This window comes from Sus scrofa, chromosome 7 (genome assembly GCF_000003025.6).
Source record: "Sus scrofa isolate TJ Tabasco breed Duroc chromosome 7, Sscrofa11.1, whole genome shotgun sequence".
NCBI lineage: Eukaryota > Metazoa > Chordata > Mammalia > Artiodactyla > Suidae > Sus > Sus scrofa.
In genome coordinates, this window is record NC_010449.5 from 22,235,477 (window position 1) to 22,250,960 (window position 15,484).

The following is a 15,484-nucleotide window of genomic DNA, read 5'->3' on the forward strand; positions in this document are numbered from 1 at the left end:
AAGTGCTTAGGTCATGAAGGTGGATCTTTATGTATGGGCTTAGTGCTTTTATAAAAGAGAACCCACAGGAATTCCCGTCCTTTCCACCAGGTGAGGTTACGGCTAGAAGGCACTCTCTAAAGTGGCCTCTTACCAGACACAGAAACTGTCAATGCCATGATCTTGGATTTCCCAGCCTCCAGAACCGTAAGATAAATGTTTTAATAGGTCATCTGGTCTCTGGCATTTTGTTAGAATAGCCCACATGGACTAAGACACATGTTATCTGGGAAATGCAAATTAGAACAACCATGAGATGCCACTACACACCTATTAAATTGGTCAAAATCCAGAACAATGACACCAAATGCTGGTGAGGATATGGCACAATAAGCAATCTCATTTATTGCTGGTAGAAGTACAAAATAGTACAACCACTTTGGAAAGAAGTCTGGCAGTTTCTTACAAAACTAAACATATCGTATGATCCAGCAATCACACTTCTTGGTATGGACCCAAATGAGCTGAAAACCTAAATCCACACAAAAGTCTAAACACAGATGTTTAACATCTTTATTCATAATTGCCAAAATTTGGAAGCAATCAAGATGTCCTTCAGGGGGTGAATGAATAGACTGTAGTACATCCAGACAAAGGAGTACTATTCAGTGCTGAAAAAGAAAACAAGCTCTCAAGCCATGAAAATACATGGGAGAAGCTTAAATGCTTGTTACTAACTGAAAGAAGCCAATCTGAAAGGCAACATATTGTATGATTCCAACTACATGACATTCTTTTCAGAAAATGCAAAACTGTGAAGACAGAAAAAGATCAGGTTGGCAGGGTTTGCGGGGAGGGAGGGATGACTAGGTAGAGGACAAAGGATTTTGAAGCAGTGAAACTACTCTACATGATGTTATAATGGCATATACAGGTCATTATACATTTTTTCCAAATCCAGTACCAAGAGTGAACCATAATGTTCCTATGGACTTTGAGTGATGAAGATGTGTCTGGGGAGATTCATCCGTTGTAATGTTTGTACCACCCTGGTGAGGGATATTGATAAAGGGCGTGGTTGTGCACGTAGGGGCAGGGAGCATTTGGAAAATTGCTGTGCTCAGTTTTGCTGTAGATGTGAAACTGTTTTAAAAATAAAATCTTTTTTAATTGTGATGCTTTCTTACTGAGTAGGATGCAGAGTCAAAGGAACAGTCTCCTCATGGCCCTCTCCATACCCATTGGGTAAACAGGGTTAGGTTGCTGCAGGCTCAAACAGGGCAAGGAACGCTACAGGTCCTTGCTAATTTGGGGCAGAAATTTGGAGACCGTACATGGAAATGAATTCTGAGAGTGTTGGACCAAAGAAATTAGATATGAATTTGTCATAATTATTACCTTTAGCAGAGAGACTTATTAATTAATTAAAACTGCTGGTATGGTTTTGTTTGTTGTTGTTGTTTTAGTCAACACTAAAACTTAAGTTTAAAGTGACCCACCTAAATGATGCTGATTTGTCAAAATTCCCTTAGCATGCAGCAGAAGGCCCCTGAAGATGTTTTAAAGTTATGTTACATTTGTGTTAACTCAGTTGATGAGTACAGACTGATGATGAGAAGATCCCTTGTCTTGTCTCTAAAAACAAACAAGCAAACAAAAACAACAAGAATTGTACTATCTGATCACCTGTGAGAACTAACTGAGAGGAGACTTTTTTAAGGTAATTATAGTTCATTACATGATTCCACTGTGACTAGTGTTTATATAATCATGAAAGTGTAAACTCTCCATGCTGATCTAACCAAAAAGTATGATATAAGAGTATCTGGAGAGAGAGGCACAGTTCTCTCTCTGTCTCTCTCAATCTCTCATCTTCACTCTCACCTTCTCTTTGTTACATAAGGGTTAAAAGTTCTCATTTTATATAGAAAAAAATACTTTTTAAAACTAAAAAGAATCCAAATACAATGAAAGCTTGTTATTAAGAAATAGAGATAAATAGAAGAAAACACTGAAATTATTAAAACTTTGTTACCTCAGGAGAACAGGAATTGAGAGTGAGGGATGATGAGAAAGGAACTGCTCTTTTTCAATGTAAGCCCATAGTATTATTTTATTTTTTAAAAACTTAGAACATACATGTCCTCAATATAAATGAAAATTAAATAAGAAGCAATGAAAGGGATTTTAATATCTACCTATGATGGTGAAGGCATTTGAGGCTGATACTTGTTTGAAAGTGTGGAAAGCACATATTATGAATTATGGCAGCATAGGCTGCATACCTGGTGTAGTGGAAAACCAGGTTGTAAAAATAACTTGGGTCCAGGATATGGAAAACCTGGACCACTAAGGAGTCTGATCAAATGAAGATTTTTTTTTCTTTCAGAAGTGTGAAATGATTGGAACAGCACTTAAAACATTTAGCATGGCTGAATAATGAGGGATTAAAGAAGAGACTGGATGGAAGTTGGGAGGTCAGCTGGGAGGCTACTGCAAGAGTCTACAGGAAAGGACAGTGGCCGTGGGAACCAAAAGCAAGGTGTGGGGCTGGGATAGAGGAAAGGGCTCAAAGAATGTTTGACGTTTTCATCTGAGGTGCTGAGACAATGGAAATTCAATGAACAGAAAGACGCCTGTATGTAAGGATGGGTAAGAATACATAATGTAACCCCAAAAAGACCTCCTAAAAAAGGTAAATTTAAAGCTTGGCCTGTAACAATTGGCCTGAGGGTCCATTCACCAAAGGTGGGATTCCTGCTTCTCCCAGACACCTCTAGGTCAATCTAGCCAATTTACCAAATACCATACAACTACTTGAATTCTTGGCCAGGATGGTTTGTTGCAGCTGTTTAACTACACAGAGCCCCGGACAGAATAGGAGCAGAGGAAGAAACAAGGGAATACGTCTCCAAAAACGGAAAAGATAACAGACTATGACATTTTCCAGAAAATTCATATATTTGCATATGAAATGGCAGAAGAAAGAGTAAAACAAGATCCTGTGGTCTCCCTCCGCTGTCAAATCCGCACTATTTTGTCATTGGTTATTGTTTATATTGTCTGATCCTTAAATTTATCTTCAGAGTATTGGCCTTTAATTATTAATTTCCCCTCTTTTTTTCCTTTTCCTTTTTAGGTCCGAACCTGTGGCATATGGAAGTTGCCAAGCTAGGGGTCAAATTGAATCTGCAGCTGCAGGGCTACAACACAGCCACAGCATCCCCAGATCTGAGCTGCATCTGGAACTTATGTTGCAGCTTTCCACAATGCCAGATTCCTAGCCCACTGAAGGAGGCCAAGGATCAAACCTGCATTTTCACGGATACTATGTTGGGTTCTTAACATGCTGAGCCACAGTGGGGACTCCTAATTATTAATTAATTTTAACTCCTCCCCAAAAAAGATAAAAATTTTACTGAGAAATTCTTGTTGATCTTCACATAGGAGTGTGAAAAAATTAACAGAGTATTGGCTTTTAGAGGTTTTTTTTTTTTTTTGGTCTTTTTAGGGCCGCAACCACAGCATTTGGAAGTTCACAGGATAGGGGTCTAATCGGAGCTGCAGCTGCCAGCCTACATCACAGCCAAAGCCACTATAACCTACAACACAGGCCATGGCAATACTGATCTTTAACCCACCAAGTGAGGCCAGGGGTAGAACCCACATCCTCATGGATACTAGTTGGGAGTGTTACCACTGAGCCATGACAGGAACTCCTAGAGAACTGATTTTTAGCAACTTGACCTGTTTGCTCATTCCTCCCTGTCTCCTAGATAACTGGATTTTTGGACAAAATTCTGGGATTGAGAACAAAGGAACCATTGGTCTGGCATAATGAGAACTCATTTAACCCATGGAAACATCTTACGCAGCTTGATCTTGTCCAAAACTCAGAACCTTCATTTCCCATCCCACCCCCGACAGGGTCTGGTTTTATTTCCTTTGAGTGTCCAGAACACCTGAAAAACCTTCATTTTCTATCTCAAAACAAAACAAAACTGAATAAAACTCAACACCATCTAGGCTGGTATGGATAGAAAGACACATCACCAGAACATACCTTTTCTCATTTGAATTTGTATTAAGCAAGTGTCTTTAGCTATAGAAACTTAGTCAGGAGAAAGGTTGCAAAAGGATTGGATTCCAACAATCTTGAGAGCAGGAAGCAGGTGCGATCAGGCCAGGACATCAGTAAGAGCAACCAAAGGTCTTAAAGTGGCAGGTATGGTGAAAGTGATTCTGGAGGAATCAGATAATTTTTCCTTGTTCCAAGTCTGATTCAAAGGCAGATAAAACCAGTTCTCACCCAGTGTGCTGGTGATCCCACAGGGGCTGTCATTGGTGAATTAATCTCCCTGGAGACAGTATCTCCCTTTTATTTACAGGTTTGGTTGTGATTATAGTTAGCATCAGTTATTCTACTCATTAACCTCATCTTAATATCAAGGGAGAGCAGAACTTACCCCAACAATTTTCAGAAAGATTATAAATACTGTGCTAATAACAATAATGATGATGATAATGGCTTAACACATCCTAAGCAATTTACCTCAATTGTTTCATGTAATGTTCCTAATAACTTTTTGAGGTAGGTACTGTTATTGTCTTCATTTTGCAGTTAAGAAGTTTAAAGCTTTAAAACAGTAAAGAATTTGTTCAAGGTTCATAAGGCTCTCCCATCAAGTGACTGTTTTGCAAATGTCATGAGTAAACATTCCCCTGCCTCTTCCTGGGCAACCATGGCATGTGAAAGTCCCCAGCCAAGGACCACTGGTAGCATTTGGAAGTCTGGGACCAGGGATAGAATCTGAGCCACAGTGGGTTAAGGACCCACTGGGGATCGAACCCTGGATGCTGCAGAGACAACTTGGATCTTTAACCCATTGGACCACAGCAGGAACTCTGAAAAATTGATTTTTAAAATATCCTTAGTGTTTGGTATACTTGTTATTTGGTCTTGTCAACCATAACGAAATTTCCTTGGGGACAAGGTTTATGTCCTCTTTTTCAACTGGTTTAAGCACAGCACTGATTAAGATCCTCCTTTTATTTCTTACAAATGCAGGTACAACTTCCAGCCATCTCTATCCCATGAAGACTATCTCAAAGCAGGTCACTCCTCAGAACAAGGTAGAACTAAAGAAGCAATTTGAAAAGTACTTGAAAGACCAAACTGTTGCCTAACTATCTGATACATTTGTCTCAACACATTTTTTACATCAAATCTGCCTTTTCAGGCTTCACTTGAAAGTTATTAGATGCTGTCATAACTAGGTTCTACTCAGAGATAACCATACAGTCCTCACTCTTCCTACTTGTTACGTACTGGACTGTGTCCTCCTAAAACTCATATGTGGAAGTCCTAACCCCCAATGTGACTACATTTTAGGATAGGGCCTTTAAGGAGGTAGTTACTTAAATGAGTTCATAAGGGTGGGGCCCTAATCCAATAAAATTGGTGTCCTTACAAGATGAGGAAGAGACACCAGGGCTAGCTCCTTGCTCTTACTGTCTTTCTGTCCCTCCCCTTCCATGTACAGAAGAAAGCCATGTGAAAACACAGTCAGAAGGTGGCCTCATACAAAGCATGAAGAGAAGTCTCACCGGAAACCAATTCTGATGGCACCTTGATCTTAGACTTCTAGTTTCCAGAACTAAAAGAAAATAAAATTCTGTCATTTCAGCTGCCTAGTCTGTGCTATTTTATGGCAGTCCTAACCGACCAATACACTACCTTTAAAGAATCAGGGTGCAGGAGTTCCCGTTATGGCACAGTGGTTAATGATCCAACTAGGAACCATGAGGTTGCAGGTTCGATCCCTGGCCTTGCTCAGTGGGTTGAGGATCTGGCATTGCCATGAGCTGTGGTGTAGGTCGCAGATGCAGCTCAGATCCCATGTTGCTGTGGCTCTGGCGTAGGCCAGTGGCCACAGCTCTGATTCAACCTCTAGCCTGGGAACCTCCATATGCCACAGGAGCAGCCCAAGAAATGGCAAACACACACACACACACACACACACACACACAAAAGAATCAGGGTGCAAAGACAGCATGCCCAAGGCAAAAAAAAAAAAAAAAAAAAAAAAAGGAAACAGAGCCTAGGAGATAGAGAAGATTAGTTCAGTTTATTTATACAGTCTGCTCATTTTTTCATGGAGAACCTCCTCCATAGATTCTTGAGGTTTCACTTTGTATTTTCCTCCTCCATAAATTAAAAAAGTTAAACAACTGTTCACTGGGCTGATAATCTTCCAGCAGAAAACAGAAAGTTAGATCAGGATCCCTAATTTATATGATATGACTAAGGTTTGAGATCAGTCTAAGTTGCTTAATTGTATTTAGCTCTGTGGCCAAAAACTTCATTCTTGACTCTAATCAAATAGAAAAACAGATATCATTAGAAAAGCATGGGTTCCAGAATCAGAGACCTGAGTTTGAAATTGAAATTTGTCACTTATTATATTACTGTGAATATCATTGAATCTGTTTCCTCATCTTCGAAGAGCTGATTATAACACATATTTGACAGGATTGTTGGGCTGATTCAATGATGGCATATCTGGGAACATCTGGTATATGGCAGACTTCCAGTATTGCTAACTTGATGATTAGAGGGTAAGTAGGTGTTCATGAATCAGTACAAAAGTGCTAATAGCATAGGTGGGCCTCACTTTCACTTCTGCTCTCTGTGAACGATTCTAAACCAGATTTTTGTAAATGTGAATCATTTGCTTCAAAATCTCTTGGAGTGCTTGTTAAAAACACACATTTCTGCACCTTTCACCAAAACAGAATTAAAACCTCTGGGGCTGAGTCCCAAGAAGTTGTATTTTAACTAGTTCCCTAGGTGATTTAAATGTATACTAAGCTTGGGAATCACTTATTCTGGATTTCTAAATTGTAGAACTAAAGTTTAGTTTCCAGTGGGACCAATCTGTGTATTTCCTTTGGGACTAAGCCCTCCCTTGAAGACTGAGGGCATGTAAGCAAATATAAATTACTATTATAATTTAATAATATTTGGAAAATCATATATAAAAAAGATAACAATGCTGAGTTCCCTAGAATCACTAATAAAATTATATGATAGTTTAGAAAAAAGCTTTAAGAGTCAGGAACTTTTTTTGTTGTTACCCCCCTAACACCCCCCCCAATTTAATAAGAGGACAAGGAAGAAGCAAAGATGAAAAATCAATTTCTGAGTTTCCTAGAATGTCCGGGCCATTACGAGTCCATTTTCTTTCTCAGTTTTCTCTCTTATAGTTACCACTTTAAAAAGACCCAAGATCTCCATGGGAGTGAGAATTTTTTCAGTCACAACCTCTTAGGAGTATCAGAATTTACGGTAATGCCAAGTAGGGTGGAGGATTAGGAATTGCGGGGTTTTAGAGTTGCTGTTAATAAGAAAGACGAAAAGAGTTAAGGCCCCACTGGGATTCGAACCCAGGATCTCCTGTTTACAAGACAGGCGCTTTAACCAACTAAGCCATGGAGCCCACACCTGAAAGGCTTTTAATACTAGGTCTATTCTTACCGTAAAATTAAACACTCGACATAATTTTTGCGATCCAGTGCAGTTTCTAAACTCCAAAAAGATGTTTTGTTACCTAGCTGCGCTGCAGAGATAGTACAAGTGGGAAAATTTTCAGGGAGCTTGGATGTTGGAACCAATAACATTTCGATTAACGCAAGTATAACTATCAGTTAAAAGTCCAGGCTACTCACTTTTCCCAAATGAGATAGTCCTCTAAGCGCAAAATTTGCTGTTAGTGCACCTGGTCTTTTGTAACTTAAACTCTTCATTCGGATGTGCTAAGTAAGGAACTCTAAAAATGGAACTACTGAAAGTATCTTTGACCGCCGGGTTAGGGCACCTCGTGTCCCTACTCATCACTTGCACTTAAGCAGTGACTTAGCGGGGAAGAATGGGGAACAGAGAAGAGGGGGCTGGGAGTATAGAATTTAGCTACACACAGGCAGCCACATCGCTCTCCTAAAATCCTAAACCGCCGATGTCAAGTACCTTGTCATTGTCAGACAACCACAGATGTGGAGCCCCTTGGGATGGGGGGGCGGGGAGAGGTGGAACGGTCCCCGGTTGGCCACAAGGTATTTCTGAATTCAGGTACAGGCCTCCTAAGGTGAGGATCCTTGAGATTCCAGAGAGCCACGCATTGCCCACTCCTTGCCCATGCGGGCCTGATTTCGAGTGCACTAGGTCATCAACCCGCAAAGACGGCAACGCCTTCTCCCCTCTCACTCGGTCCCAGCACCCCGCGAAGGCCCCTCCTTTCCCCTCACGTCGCATTCCCCACCGCGACAAGCCGAGAGTTGGGCCAGAGGTCCGAGGGAGGTCCACCCGACCCCACTGCTGGCCCCCCCGAAAGGCATCACGCGGGAACTGACCGATGGGATGGTGGTGGGATAAAGCGGGTGAAGCTTGCAGGTAGGCATCTGATATTCCCGGGGGTGGGACTCGAAGCTCCTATTTTGTACAAAGAAAAGCAGAAAAGTGGTGTATTTGAACATACTGTCTTAATTTTTTTTTTTTTTTTTTTTTTTTTTTTTTTTGCGGGGCGGGGAGGAATGAGAAAGACGTTTAATTAAAAGCCCTTTTGGAGGTAGCATGGGAGCCTTCTAGGGTATATAACTGTTGATGTTTTTAGAAACGTGGGTTCAGGTCCCACCACCACACACCATCCCCTTCAGGTTGGCAGACAAAACGCCAAGAAAAAGGCTCTTAAAAGCTAACAGAAAACTTCCACTTCGAGGAATCAGCTTAACTGAGATGAGTTATTTCACAGAAGGCCAGTAGTTAAAGATGTGAGAAACTCTTAATCCAGTCTTTTCCCCTGTTCTAGTTCCTGGAGTTTTCCAGAGACATCCACTCTACAGAGCTACAGTGAAATAATGTTTTCTACCTATCTGATTGGGAAACAAACAGAAACACTTGTTTGTGGTAGCCTTGCCTACCAGCACTTGACATTGTATTAGTTTCCTGTGGTTTCTGTAACAATCACCACAGCTCAATGGCTTAAAACAACAGAAATTTGTTTTCTGACAGTTCTGGAGGCCAGAAGCCCAAAATTAGTATCACTGGGCTGAAATCAAGGTGTTGTCACAGACATTACCTCTTCCTGAGGTAAGGGGAGAATCTGTCCTTGCCTCCTCCAGTTTCTGGTAGATGCCAGCCTTCCTTGCTTTGTAGATATTATTCCTATTTCTGCCTCTGTATTCACACTGTCTTCTCTTCTGTCTCTGAGTAATCTCCTTGTCTTTCTCTCTTGCAAGGACATTCGAGATGGCATTTACACTCCATTTGGATAATCCAGGATAAATTCTCCGTCTCGAGATTTTAACTTAATCTCTCCTGCAAAGATTACCCCCATTTCTTTTGCCAAAGTAATATTTACAGGTTCTAGGCATTAGAATGAAGATATCTTTTTGAGGGCCACTTTCCAGTCTACCCTGGTGTAATAATATTCTGATTCTTCCATCTACAGGCGAGAGATTAACTGGTTATAATTTCAGTTTCCTTCCGTGTAAAATGGGAAATAATATGAAATGTCATATATTATTGAGAATATTATGACAATGTAAAGAACAATGACAATATGTGGGGCTTAGAAAGAGGTAAATGGTTGTTAATTGTCATTGTCATGGCAACGTTCTGTGCTGGTCAGGGTGCCAAGGAAACAGGTCCTTCTTTAGCTCTATAGGAGGATATATTAGTAACATTCCGGGAAGATTAAGAACCACTGGAATTACCATGACAGAGATGATCTGATTTAGCAACTGCACTTTTAGAAAGTTCTCTACTACCACACACTTACATAATGCGGGTATTATTTACTGCCACATTGTTAATATTGTTAAATGTTGCTGGTTAAATAAGGATATGTCTGTAAAATGGAATACTATTGAGACAAAAGAAAAAGCTCTTTCTATGTTGATACAGAAACTACTGCAACATAATAATAAAGGCAAGATGCAGTGGAATAGGTTTGGAAGTACAAAATGTCAGGAAAATAATAGGCTTCTCTTGTCTTGCATGCCAACAATATACCTTGAAGGTAACCCCAGGCTCTGATATGTTTGCTTGAGAAATAGAATCCGATGCTGGAGTGGAACAAGGTGAGGTGAAGGTGGACAGACTTTCACTGTACATTGCTCACATTTTAGTAATTTTGAACCATGTGGAAGTTTTACTTATGACTATACGACCATTTTAAAAACATTTTAAAAAATTTATTTCAGAAATCCTGTTCCTAGATATAAACAATGGACAATCAGACATTTTCCCCTCTTAATTACTCCCGCGATGGGAATAAACGCATGTTCCCAGTCTCAGGTAACTGTTACAAGAGAACGAGTGTAGCAAAACAATAAAGAACAGCTGGCAGCGGTGGGATTCGAACCCACGCCCCCGAAGAGACTGGAGCCTTAATCCAGCGCCTTAGACCGCTCGGCCACGCTACCACGCAAACACCCCTTCTTAAACTCTCCTTAACTGTTTAAAAAACACAACATGTTCGTGATGCTTTTCTTCTAGAGCTTCCTCCTCCCTTCCCTGCCACCAATAGAATCAGCAAATAGGTTCCTACCTGGAGATACCCACTTTTGCCTCCTGTGCTATGTTTCTGATACTCGAGAGTAAAGGGAGAAGCACCCAATGCCTAATATCCATCAAACTAGAAGAGGATCCGTCAAGAAAATGATTTGTAATCACCACCTCTGACGCAGCGCCGGAATAGGACGCAAATATCAAAAGTCTCCAATTTGTCAACTGTGTTTGGGGGTCTGCAGCGGGAAGTTATTTTTAATGTCCTCGCCTAGAAAACACAGAAGCTCTCCTCCCCACTCACCCGGAACCTGACCCGTTGTTTGTATGTCTGTGTGTGATTTCTTACTGAAGGAAACAACTGTGCCGCTGTGCAGACCTCCTTATTGCAGAATGTGATCACGGTCTGAATTTACGAAGTTCAGGGAGGGGATCAGTTTGCGTTTGGTGCTCTCCAGGCCCAGAGAGCACGCGTTCCACTCGCTCCAAACCAACGCGAACTCGCCAGGTCCCCGGCCTTTTTTCTCTAGGTCTCTGCCTCTAGGAGGCTCATGCTCCCACTGATCGGACCTGATGCGCCAGATGCTGCACCTTTAAGTGAGCCCTAGTCATACTGTTTTCACATCTACTGAGTAGCCTCAGGTTTATTGGCAAGTCACTTAAGCTTATTGGGTCTTACATTCCTTATATATAAACTGGAGACAGTAGCAAAACTTGTCTAAAGCGATAGATAGATAGATAGATAGATAGATAGTAGCCAATATATGTAAGATACATATAAATTGCTTGAAAGTGTACCTCACCCATAGTAAGCACTGAATAAAATTTGCTATCAGTATTTGTATCACTATTAACATTCATTGAACAACTTTTTGTGTCAAGCGTTGTCTTTTAAATAATACTATAAAATATCATCCCATTTTACAGATGATGAAGCTTTTAAAATTGACTTATATTTGCAAGAAAACCAGGTGATTTTTTCCCCCCTAAATTAATAGACAGCACATAGAAGATTTACACTTCAGTCCTACAATTTCAATTTCGGGACATTTTCCACTTTGCTAGATTGAAAGCCAGGATATCCTTTCTACCATTGTCAATCATCTCACCTCATCTCCTCCCCCTTATCTCACCTCTTTTTATATTACTCTGGACTTCTAGCCATAATAGAAGGGCCTTCAGGTCATGGCCATGGTCAAAGGCCTTGATTGTAATGGGAATACTGACAGGTAAGGATGCTTCAGAGCTAGATAAGGAGACTGCGGCTTCCTGTCATCAGAGGTAAGCATTTTTCTGTGCCCCTCATGGTTGCAGTTTGGAAATCTTCATGCCCGTGGGCCCAGCTCAGGTCCCTCATATACCATCATATCATCATATATCATCATATGTATCATCTCATATATCATCATATCATATGTATATCATCATCTATGCATGTCGTTAAGTAGGGACACTGTGAAATCTTATGAAGTCTAATGTCTCCCAGCAGTAAATGGTGTTTAAGACAATGGGAAAAAAGGCCACCATGATGCATATTTAATCAAGGATAAAATCCAGAAATAATTTTGATCAATCACCGTGACATACTCGGTATACACAGTAAACACAAGACCTAGCTTACTTTGAACTCTATTATAAAAATCTGACTTAGAAAGTCCATGTAAACCTCAAAGAGAATCTAGAGTTATAGGGAAAAGCACAGTTATCAGTGCCTTCTTAGCGCAGTAGGCAGCGCGTCAGTCTCATAATCTGAAGGTCCTGAGTTCGAACCTCAGAGAAGGCACAAGTATTTTGTCTTTCACCAGTAGGAGGAAGCAGGGTAGTAGATGAAAGACCTCGCTGATCACCACTAACTCCCAGTAGACCTGCTGTGCTTATAAATGGGGGCTCTGTCTGTTCTTCAAGATTAGCAGGTACTTTTGGTACCAACTTGCTTTGATAGCAAGACATACCATAAATCTGCATCAACTGTCCATTTGCCGCCCTAGAAAATTACCTTAAAACAACATAAATTTATTATTTCCACTTCTGGAGATCAGAAGTCTGAAATGTATCCTACGGGGCTAAAATCAAGGTGTGGCAGAGCTGCCTTCTTTCTGGAGGTCCTGGGGAGAAGTCATTCCTTGCTTTTTCCAGCTTCTAGAGGATGCTCCCCTTCCTTGGCTCATGTTCACATCACTCTGACCTCTGTTTCTGTTATCACATCTCCTTCTCTGACCCTCCTACCACCCTCTTATAAGGACCTTATGATTACAGCCAGCCCATCCTGATATTCAGGATAATCTTCCCATGTCAAGATTCTTAATAACATCCTTTTATTATGCAAGAGAACATATTGACCAGTTTTAAAGATTGGGAAATGGTATCTCAGGGAGGGAGAGTGGAAGACATAATTACACCTACCTTAGTCTACCCCCTGGTCCCCCCAAATTCACACCTGTCCCACATGAAAAAAAATTCACCCCATTTCAATCTCCCCCCAAATCTTAACTCATTTTAGCATCAACACATCTAAATCTCATCAATTCAAAAATTGCAAATATCATCACTTAAATCACCCAAATTTGGAGTGAGTGAGGCTCTGTGTATAATCAATCCTGGGCACAAGTTTTACTTTATTGATTGAATACTTATGTGCTAGATATCCTTTTAAAATATTTTATATTTTCATCAAGTCCTCCCATTACTTCTATTAGGTAAGCCTATTACTACTGCCATTTCACATGTGAGGAAAGTGAGGTAAAGCAATTTACCAAATGTCCCTTCACTACTAAGTGGAGTCCCTAAAGTTTGAATGCAAGAAGCAGTGTGAACTAGTTCAATAAAGCCCTAATCAAAACGAACAGAGATGAGACCCAGCAATTGTTGGGGGTCAGCTTTCTGACTAATATATTTTTTGACCCCGCCCCCAGCATGTGGAATTTCCCAGGCCAGGGATCGAACTTGAGCCACAGCAGTAACAACTGCCAAATCCTTAACAGCGAGGTCACCAGGGAACTCCCGCTTATTTAAGCTTACTACTTACTCATCGTTCTTAGTGTAACTATTTCTCATTAAAAAGTTTTTTAAAAATTAGCATTTGCCAGTGATTTTGCCCAAAGAACAGGATAACACCCTGGTTACTCTGCCCCCACCCTATACTCTCCCCATACTCTTTCATTGCTTTATTTCTCTCCACAGACTTCATCATTATCTCATATGCTTATTTAATTCACTCCTTTCTTTATTTTTTGTGTCATCCCCACCAGAATGTAAGACATGAGAGCACTGCTTTTTGTTACCTTTGTTCGCTGCTGTATTTCATGCTCTTAGGAATATGCCTGGGGTGGTTACCAGAGGCTGGCATAGGAGGGAGAGGGGTGACCAAAAGGTACAAACTTAAACTAATAAGTCGTGGAGATGTAATGCACAGCTTGGTGACTATAGCTAACAGTACTGAACGTATATTTACAGCTGCTAAGAGTTTCCATAAAAGTTGTTTAGAAGTTCCAAGAAAGAAAGAAAGAGAAGAAGGAAGAAAGAGAGAAATATGTTTGGTACATAAAAGACCAGTAGTTTATGTTGTTGCATTAATGGGTGAATGAATGGGAGACAAAAAGACACAGAAGTTCCATAAATCTTTGGGACCAAAACTAAATTGCTTTAGATATCTGGCAAAATTGTACAACTAGCTCTTTTCTCACAGCAACTTTGTCCTAGCTCTGGGGTATTTGTATCTAGGACATTTTTCCTTCCAGTTGGTCATTATTCCTGAAGTTTTCTAGTGTTTTCTTTAAGAGAAATAACACAGGAACATAATTTTCTCCTCATATTCCCTTCAAAATAGCAAGCATGCCCCTGCAAACATCCTAATTTTCCTGTGTAACTAATAGTGGATTCATTTATTGTATTTAATGAAATCAATTAAAGAGCTGGAGAGTGTTAGAATCTGGAGAAATTATACATATCTTCCCATCTGGGCGCTTTAAACTGTAATACATTGTAGGTGCTCAAGAACATTGTACCAGTTTAAGGCAAAACATATGAAAAGTGACTGAGGTAAAATCACAGGCAGTCAGTGTTCTTTGGAGGTGGTTTGCATTTGGATTGGCACCTACATAAGAACCTATTTCTTTTTAAAAGTAGGGAATCTGAGCAAAGTGCAATCCTAGAATTTGTATCCGACTAAGTTCTAACGCAGTAAATTCGGTGAGAACTTGTGGGGGTCAGTAGGAAGACATAGTTAACATAAAACGAAGCTTTTCAGCTTTCTGAGAAAAACCAAGGCCCTACTGGGAGTCGAACCCAGGATCTCCTGTTTACGAGACAGGCGCTTTAACCAGCTAAGCCATAGAGCCATCTGGAAGCCCCACGCGGGGTCGAATCTACCTCATTTTACTTTGGTTGGGTGGAAAAAAATTAGTTTACATGATTTAGTGCCTTCAGAAAATATGCCAATTCCAGGGAGGGTCTTTCACTTCCTCAGAACGCGCTGGAGACAGAAAAATACAAAAGAAAAATATGCAGTTGAAGCATTGGACAAAGGATTTTTCTATTATCTCAAGGAAAAGTGTTACAGAAAGTCGAGGCTGGGAAATAAGCAGTAAAGACGATTTCAAGGAAATTAAAAAAAAACTTTAAAGGATTTGCATGGAATAACTGGCCATATGTGACAAAGAAAACTCATTTGCGGTACCTGCAGGTGCCAGATTGACGCATCTCTCGAGTGGAGCCGAGAGACTGGGCGTTAAGCCAATCTTCCTTCAGCTACAGGTGTCAGCCCGGTTAGTTGCTCCCCAAATCCCACCTTGCCATTCTCGAGAGCACAGTAAAGATCCGTCCTAAGAACCTTCCATCTGGAAGCGCTGGGGAGGGGGCGGAGGAGGGAGTGGGGGCAGGGAGGCAGGAACCCCTGCAGCTTCCGCCTCAAGAAATTTGGTGAGCTTTTGAAAAAACTCCAAC

The 15,484-nt window shown here is 40.7% G+C and overlaps 4 non-coding genes across 4 annotated transcripts; 1 reads left to right on the top strand and 3 right to left on the bottom strand.

The window, feature by feature from the left end:
• On the bottom strand, positions 7,405–7,478 carry TRNAT-UGU. Its single transcript has one exon. It is a non-coding gene; the product is annotated as a tRNA-Thr (tRNA).
• TRNAL-AAG lies at positions 10,380–10,461 on the bottom strand. Its single transcript has one exon. It is a non-coding gene; the product is annotated as a tRNA-Leu (tRNA).
• TRNAM-CAU lies at positions 12,254–12,326 on the top strand. Its single transcript has one exon. It is a non-coding gene; the product is annotated as a tRNA-Met (tRNA).
• On the bottom strand, positions 14,807–14,880 carry TRNAT-CGU. The gene has a single exon. It is a non-coding gene; the product is annotated as a tRNA-Thr (tRNA).